The 7,433-nt window shown below is 43.2% G+C and overlaps 1 long non-coding RNA gene across 2 annotated transcripts; it reads left to right on the top strand.

The window, feature by feature from the left end:
• Positions 1 to 1,475: 1,475 nt before the first annotated feature.
• LOC108540263 (uncharacterized) lies at positions 1,476 to 6,490 on the top strand. 2 transcript variants are annotated; one of them, XR_001888621.1, is made up of 4 exons: positions 1,476 to 1,594; positions 2,373 to 2,502; positions 3,133 to 3,258; positions 4,886 to 5,836. It is a non-coding gene; the product is annotated as an uncharacterized LOC108540263 (long non-coding RNA). The 2 variants fall into 2 exon arrangements; XR_001888620.1 differs by lacking the exon at positions 2,373 to 2,502 and having other exon boundaries at positions 1,483 to 1,594; positions 4,886 to 6,490.
• The last annotated feature ends 943 nt before the right edge of the window (positions 6,491 to 7,433 follow it).

Genomic DNA, 7,433 nt, shown 5'->3' with positions numbered 1-7,433 from the left:
AGTCCAACCTCTGTTGGTTAAAGGAGAAACTAATGCCCAAGGTAGTAGAGTGGGGACTGGGGCCCAGGGCTCTTGGCTCACAGGATGTGGTCTTTCTTTGAACCTGAATTTATAAGAATGTATGTAGGTTGGAAAGATTATTTACCACAGCTTGAGTACCACTCAGGGCCATACTTCCACTAGTGTAGACAGAGGACTGTGCAGGGCACTGCAGTCATTGAAAGCTGTCAAAGTATACCCTGAAAACATTGCCCCTCCCATCCTTCATGCCATCAAGATTCATGGTGGAGGGCACTGCATGATGGGAATTTGTCATCCTCCTGGCTGTTAATAGGGACTTCCTGGAGACTGCAAACATGAGGCACTAGGAAACCGCTCACCCTCTTTTCACACTTTTCATGTCCCTCATTAGCCTGAAGGTCACAGTTGAACTTATGGATCTGGCACTATCTTTTCTTTCTCAAAGTCAACTATTTCCTTCTCCCTTCCTTGTAGCCAGTGTGGGAAAGTAGAAGAAGACCTCAACATTTGGAGTTAGACCTGAGTGAAAAATCTGCCTTCTCTATTACTTTCTAGTTTTGTTTCCTTAGACAAGTCACTTTATTTCTGTGTGCCTCAGTTTCCTCACCTATAAATAAGAAGAAGAATACTACCATACCAGAAAGTTGTTGAATAAATTAGATAATACATGTAAAAGAATATCATAAGTACTCTAATAAATGTGAATTTCCTTATTTATTTCCTTCTGCAAGCCCCAAGATGACAGAATGTGGCTTGTGGTCATAGCTGTGCCCCAGGGCCAGCTTCATAGGCATATGACCTGTACAGCTTCACAGGGCTCCATGCTTAGAAGGACCCCACACTTAGTTTAATGTTCTGCTGTCATCATCTTGATATTCTTAATTTTTAAATAAGGTCCCTATCATTTTCATTTTTTACTGCACCTTGCAAACTATGTAGCTGGTTCTGTATGCCAGGAGAGATGTTGGAAATAAAATGGTATTCCAGGACCAGTAGGTATTCTGGCAGAGTGAAAGAACAGTGATTTGGAGCCCATATGGATAGGTTTAAATTTCAGCTTTGCCACTAATTTGCTTTGTGATACTGGGCATTTCCTTTTATCCCTTAGGGGCTCCATTTCTCAATTTTGACTATGGGTTTTTTCATTAGATAATGTCTCAGTTCTGGCATTCCAGGTTTCCCTCAATTATTCTGGGAAAACCTCCTTGATCCACAGGCAGAGCCTAGGGCAGTCAGGTGCTTTCTACTGTCTCTCTCTGCAGCTTGGAAAGTTATTGTCTGTTGAAGGTCAGCTGGGAGATGGTGGAGGCAGGGCAGTGGCCTGCTACTATTGCTGCAGTAGCAGACCCTTTCACAACAGCATTGTTTTGTCATTTTGCACCCAGATTTCCGTTGGCTAACCTCAGTCTTATCTTCCTCATTTCTGTTTCCTGTTGAAGACACCAAGGGCCCTTCAAAACACACAGGCTTCTTGCTCACGGCATAAAGCCCAATTCCCTCTGGCCCCTGCAGGTTGGCTCAGCAATGGGGAATCAGTGTCCCCTCCATGACCAAGGCACCACTCCACTGACAGGTATGGTATCCATTTGCCCTCTCTTCTTGGATTCCCAAGCTGGGGCAGTGTCCATGGCAGCCAAGGGTGGCTTGGATCTGCCCATCCCATTCTCTTCAGACCCTCCTCAGGAATCAAGGTCAAAGGTGGGAGGAAGAAGGTTTCCACTGGCCTTTTATTCTAGAGCTTCTAGTAGAGGGGAAAACGGGATAGGATATTTTCTATACAATAGGATGTTTAGGAGACAGTCACATGGAAATGGAATGTTCTTTGGACCCAGGAGTCAGGAAATCTGAGTAGCAGTCCTGATTTTACCATTTACCCAATGTGTATCTTTGTTTAAGTCCTTTCTCCAATCTGGGACACAGTTTTTTTCACCCCTATTGCAAAATAAAAAATTAAAAAGAGGAAAAGAAAGATTAGATAAATGTTGTCTAGAGACTCATAGTTATTAGATTCCTTATATTCATGATTGTCAGCCCTCTGTCAAGAAAGAAGATGAGTGTAATCTTTGCATATGTAACTGTGGGGTGAGGGGACTGAACACATCCAAGAGGAGAGTGCTGGTGGTAATCCATATAGCACTCTCTGAGAGGCATGACTCTAAGATGAAAGCCTCTTCTCTAGTCCAATCTTTGACTCCTAAAAGTTCAAAATTGAAAGGCTCTTAGGGAATAGGTACTTATGGAAAAAGCTGAGGTCCAGAAAGAGAAAGAAAGGGACTTGCCCAAAGTCATACAGAGAATACGTAGCAGAGCTGGGTGGCTCCCAGATCAGTCCTCTTTCTGCTCTATCCTAGGAGGACTGAGACATCAAGCAGCAGGACCTGTCCTGTAACTGACCCAGTTGGGCCTCCTCATACTAGAGGCAGTCTGGAAGTTTTAGGCATAGTCCTGAAGACTTCTTCTTTTCTTCTATTTTTCTTTCAGGTACTTGGTTCTCTCTGAGTGTTCAGAGATTCCTAGACACCTATTTACCCCTCGTTCTTCTGATCTATTCCCTCCAATTCCTTCCATAAAAACTGACCCACCCTTTGTGTCAACAATAGAAGCTTGGTGAAGCTCTTCAATAGAGGATTTTGCATTTCATATGGGGAAAAATGATGTTATTCTAAGTAATATCTGCCCAAGAGAAGAGCTTTCAAATTCCCTTAATATCATCCCACATAGACATTTATCTCTTCTTTCTATGGGTCTGGTGAACATTTCTCAACTGAATCTGATTTTCTTACACACACTCCATTGGAGAGGCATGGACTAGAACAGCAAGAGTGGAAATGAAATCAGTTTAGTTTCAGCTCAGTCACTAACTCCTTCCATTAATACTGGAGCAATGTTGTCTATAAGACTTTCCAAATTTCAAAGTACTAATAATTTTTTGCCCCTTTCATGCCTCCTTTCCAGGGTTTCTGGAGGTGAATAAAGTCAGAAAGGGCATTCAAAAGGCTGTGAACACCTCCACCTTATATAGGTCTTCTTACTGGAGCTGGCAGCCAATGAGGGTAATGATACAAAAAAGGTAACAATCCATTTCTTTCTTCCCTGCCATCCCCAACTCAGACTCTGTTAACCAGCATGCCTGGCTGGCCTCCAACCACAGGTCCAGGAGCTGAGACAAGGGTCCTTTTGAGCTCCTATGTGGGAGGCTCTGGAAAGCTTAGCAACACTTTTCAACAACTTTGCCAGGTAAGTCTTCTTGTCTCCATTTCCAGAGAAGACAACTGAAGCCCAAAGAAAGACTTGCCCAAGCCATGATTGGCTAGTTGATGGCCAAGACAGCATTAGAACACAAGTTTGTTTGATTCTTTAATGGCATATCTGGTGACCATGACTGTTGCTTTTGCTGCTGGGTGGCTTAGGCTGAATTGGGTAGGTAGAAAAGGAAGTGAGGGGGTGAAAGAGCTTTAGTTTTGAGATTACTGCCAGAATTTAAATTGAAGGGGTATGTTACCCCCTTACATTCAATTAAAAGAAATGAGCAAGAAAAAACACAGAGTGTTTTCTTGCTGAAAGACAAGGCTGAATCCCTCTGTCTTGCTTTGGCTGGGACAGGGCTTTCTGGCCTCATGGGGACAGTTTACCATTTCTGGTAACCTTGGGAAGTTTGCAACTTTTCTTGACAATATTTAATGTAGACCAGCTACCTGCTCACAGATCAACTGCCACAGCTGGTAAGGGCAGTAATTTGATACCAGCAGCCTGGCATTTTTAGCAACAGGATCTGATTGTTGCCAAGGGAATTCTCCCAGAAGTCTCAGACCTGACCCTGCTCCTGGCAGCTTCCTTATTGCCCTGGTGGATTGTGGGTTCACTGATCCCAAATGCTGCATTGCAAAGCTATTGCCTGTTTTTGCCTTCTTTGTTGATGTGCCTCCCCTTTCCCAGAGGGATATACAGAGAAGGGAGGCAAAATAACCAATGAGGAAAACTGTATAAGGCATACTGCTGAACTGTAAAAAACTTATGGCGTAAACTTTACAAGTCTCTTCCCCAACATGAGCCTTTGTTCTCTCATTTATAACCTAAGTGAGTGAGACTAGATGATCTTTAAGGGCACTTTAATAGCTGCCATTCTTGAGTCCCTATGGGACAAGAGGATCATGTTAGGCAAGGCTGAGACCACAAGAAATCAATGTCACACCTGTCCAGATCCTGCTAAATCAATTGCCAATAACTCTTTCTTTCATTTTAGTGGTACAACCACTGCTTTTTGAGCATTTGTTATGTATTGAATACTGAACCAAAGGCTTTACATGCATTATCTCCTGTCATTCTCACAATAATCTTATGAGGTAGGTACTATACTTAATACATTTTGTGGGTGTAGCAAACTTGAACTCACAGAAGCGAAATGATTGATCGAAGGTTGCCTAGCTAGCTAATGGAAGAACTAGGATTTAAGCTCATGTTTAACCTCAAAGCCTATGTGCATAACCACAACACTGTGAAAATACAGCTTGGGAGAATTGAGAAGAGGGAGCAAGGATGCTGTCTCTGGGGTCTGGTACTTTCCTCAAGTCAGGGAGGCAGGATGATGACCAAATTTTCCCCTCTTTGCTGCATAGAGGAACCCATTGAAGTTTGGGACCCCTAGAAATGCCATAGCTACAGGATTCAGGCCTGATGAGCTTTCAGCTGAGCACTGGGTGTCACTTGGGCTTTATCTGCTTATCCTCAGGATCTCTCTTCTGGTTAGGAACCTTATGCCTGTTTTGCTCACTTTCGTATTCTGGTGCTTTGTCTGGTTCTTTCAGCAAGCTCCCTGGGGCTAAGGGTGTGACTTCATCACTCCTTTCTCTCTCTTTCCCTCTAGGGTCATATCTCCCAGGAAGATCTCACTTCCCCAAAGAATCACCTGGCTTGGCCTCCTGCAGTGCCACGCTCCGTGTATTTGACAAGCTGAGTTGGACACTCCGTGTGGTAGAGTGTCAGTTTGTCAAATACCCCAAGTGCGGCATATGCTTACCAGCTCCAGGCCAGGGCAGATGGCATATGACGAATGGACTGCCAGCTGGATTCAAGGATGCTCACCAAGCACCAAGTTCTCACAAGTTATTTTATGTGACTCTGCAGGAACTGAGGCATTTTTTTCTGAGGACACCAGAGGAAAAGTGTAGCATCTCTGGGAAATACAGCCCTGGGCTGAGTCTACACACACCATGAGAGTGCTGATGGTGGTGCAATAGACTTGAAAATGTATAATGGGTTCAAGAATGGAAGTGCTCTTTGATTCTTTATTATTTTCTTCCTTCACATTCCCCTCCCAGAGTCTACCATGTAGGACATCAGAATTCTCACACAAGCATCGCGGCTTATGTGAGTAAGCAGGGGTTAGAAATTCACTTTCTTGACACTCAGTCTTGCCTTCTAAACACTCCTTGATCTTGCCTACCTCTTCCCTTTTCCAAGTGTCTTTTCCTCTAGGAACACTTTCTCCGTTTATTTCTGCCTATCCAGTTCTTCCCTATATTTCCTGTATCAGCTAAAGTCCAGTGTTTCCAGAGACTTTTGAAAGTCAACTTATACTTTTTCCTTCTTCATTCACAAAGCACTTCTTGCCTGGGCCCTGGCATGTGCCCCTTTCTCTCCTACTGTCTAATAGCACCTCTTGAATTGTCAATGAACTTTTCTAGGGGGTTTTCTTGAATTCCCAACTAGATTGTGAGCTTCTAGAAGACAAGGCTATGTCTTTGATTGCTGTCTCCCCTACCAAAACCCAGTACTTTAGTTACAGAAAATAATAAACGTTTATTGATTGACTGACTTTCCTCTAGTTCACTAGCTTTGGGTTTAGGCTTTGGGGCCAAATTGTACTCTGGATTTTGAAAAAAAATCAAACTGTGAACACCACAATGTTATAGAGCATATGAGGTAGTAGCCAGCATGAAGGAGTTTTTTATTCCTGAGAAACAGTGTCAAGGGCTGGAGGAAGAAGGCAAAATAGCAGACTCAGAGGGCAAATAAATTTTGGTATTACTTGATTACACAAAGTTATATAGGAGCTTTCTTGTAGGATTTTTCAGAGCCTTTAATAGTCTAACGTTGCATTGAGAAACTCAAAGAGGAAACCATAGAATGAGGCCTTTGCCATACCTATCTGATCATGAATTTCTTTTCCCCCACAGGCCTTCTCCTGTGTCAATGTCCAGTGAAGCATGATTTGGGAAACTGTCGTAGAGAAACTTTATACCTTCCCTATCTTCTGGAGATCTTTTCCTCTTTTCACTCATCTACGTTCCCCAACCAGCCATCTGCCTAAGAAAGGTCCCCACCTCATTTTTGTTTAGCCTATCCTGCAGCTGTGGACTATCTCTATTACATAGGAATTCTTTACTAGCTTGTCCTGTATTTAAAAAAATTCTCAGTTTTGAAGCAAAGGTGATCCAGATGCTGCAATAAATACATGCACTGAGGAGTTCACAGGCCTGACCGTTGGTCTCCTTTCTACCACTAACTGTGTTTTTGTTCCTCTCTGAGCTTAATTTTCTCATCTTTAATACGGGAGTATTAGAATCAGTAATCTCTAGGCTCTTTAAGATGAATGACTGAGATATCCCTGGGAGTCCTTAGCTCTTATGGAGAAGCATCCCTGGATGTGTGGCTCCTTTTACCGGTGAAAATGCAACCGGGATTCTCTTTCCAACACCTGGAACTCATTTTTCTATGGGTAGTAGGGAAAGATAATGGTTATTTTCAAAGACTGTTGGGTCTGGACAAAGTTGTTTCATGAAGGAAGTTGAGGTTTCCACTGGGTGGAGGGCCTATTTCAGAGACTTGTAAGCACGACAGGGAAGAAAGAGTTGTTCCTTTCGCCAACTAGGAGAAGCTAGTGTCTGGAATGAAGAAAATGTTGAGATTTTTACCATGGATTTGGCATGTTGGGTGGTGAAGTGGAGGACTCCTTTTTGTTACTTTTGTGTACTATTTTGACTTCTGTAATCATCGCAAAAGGGGAGCAACTCCTTGTGAAACATGAACTGACCTAGGGGCTGCGTGGGAACCAGAAGTAGCAACATGGCACTTCCTTGAAGAGTGCAGAAGTTGATTTGACATTAATCACATGGAGAAAACAAAGCTATGTCGACCTGGGTCAGAACAGGTCCTCCTCACAGGGGAGCCTGATTTAAAGGTGTAGGAGTAGGAACTTATATACACATACAAACTCTCTCTCTCTCTCTCTCTCTCTCTCTCTCTCTCTCTCTCTCTCTCTCTCTCACACACACACACACACACACACACACACACACTCCTAGCCTTATTCTTCCTTGAAAAGAAAGGATTTCTTGCTCTTATCCCCACCTCACATTGTAAGAAGGGGCCAGGAGCTAAAGCAGATAACTTGTGAAAAATGCAACTACCCC

Source organism: Rhinopithecus bieti, unplaced genomic scaffold (genome assembly GCF_001698545.2).
Source record: "Rhinopithecus bieti isolate Rb0 unplaced genomic scaffold, ASM169854v2 scaffold_19222, whole genome shotgun sequence".
In the NCBI taxonomy this organism is placed as follows: domain Eukaryota; kingdom Metazoa; phylum Chordata; class Mammalia; order Primates; family Cercopithecidae; genus Rhinopithecus; species Rhinopithecus bieti.
This window is presented reverse-complemented; position numbering and strand designations above follow the sequence as displayed.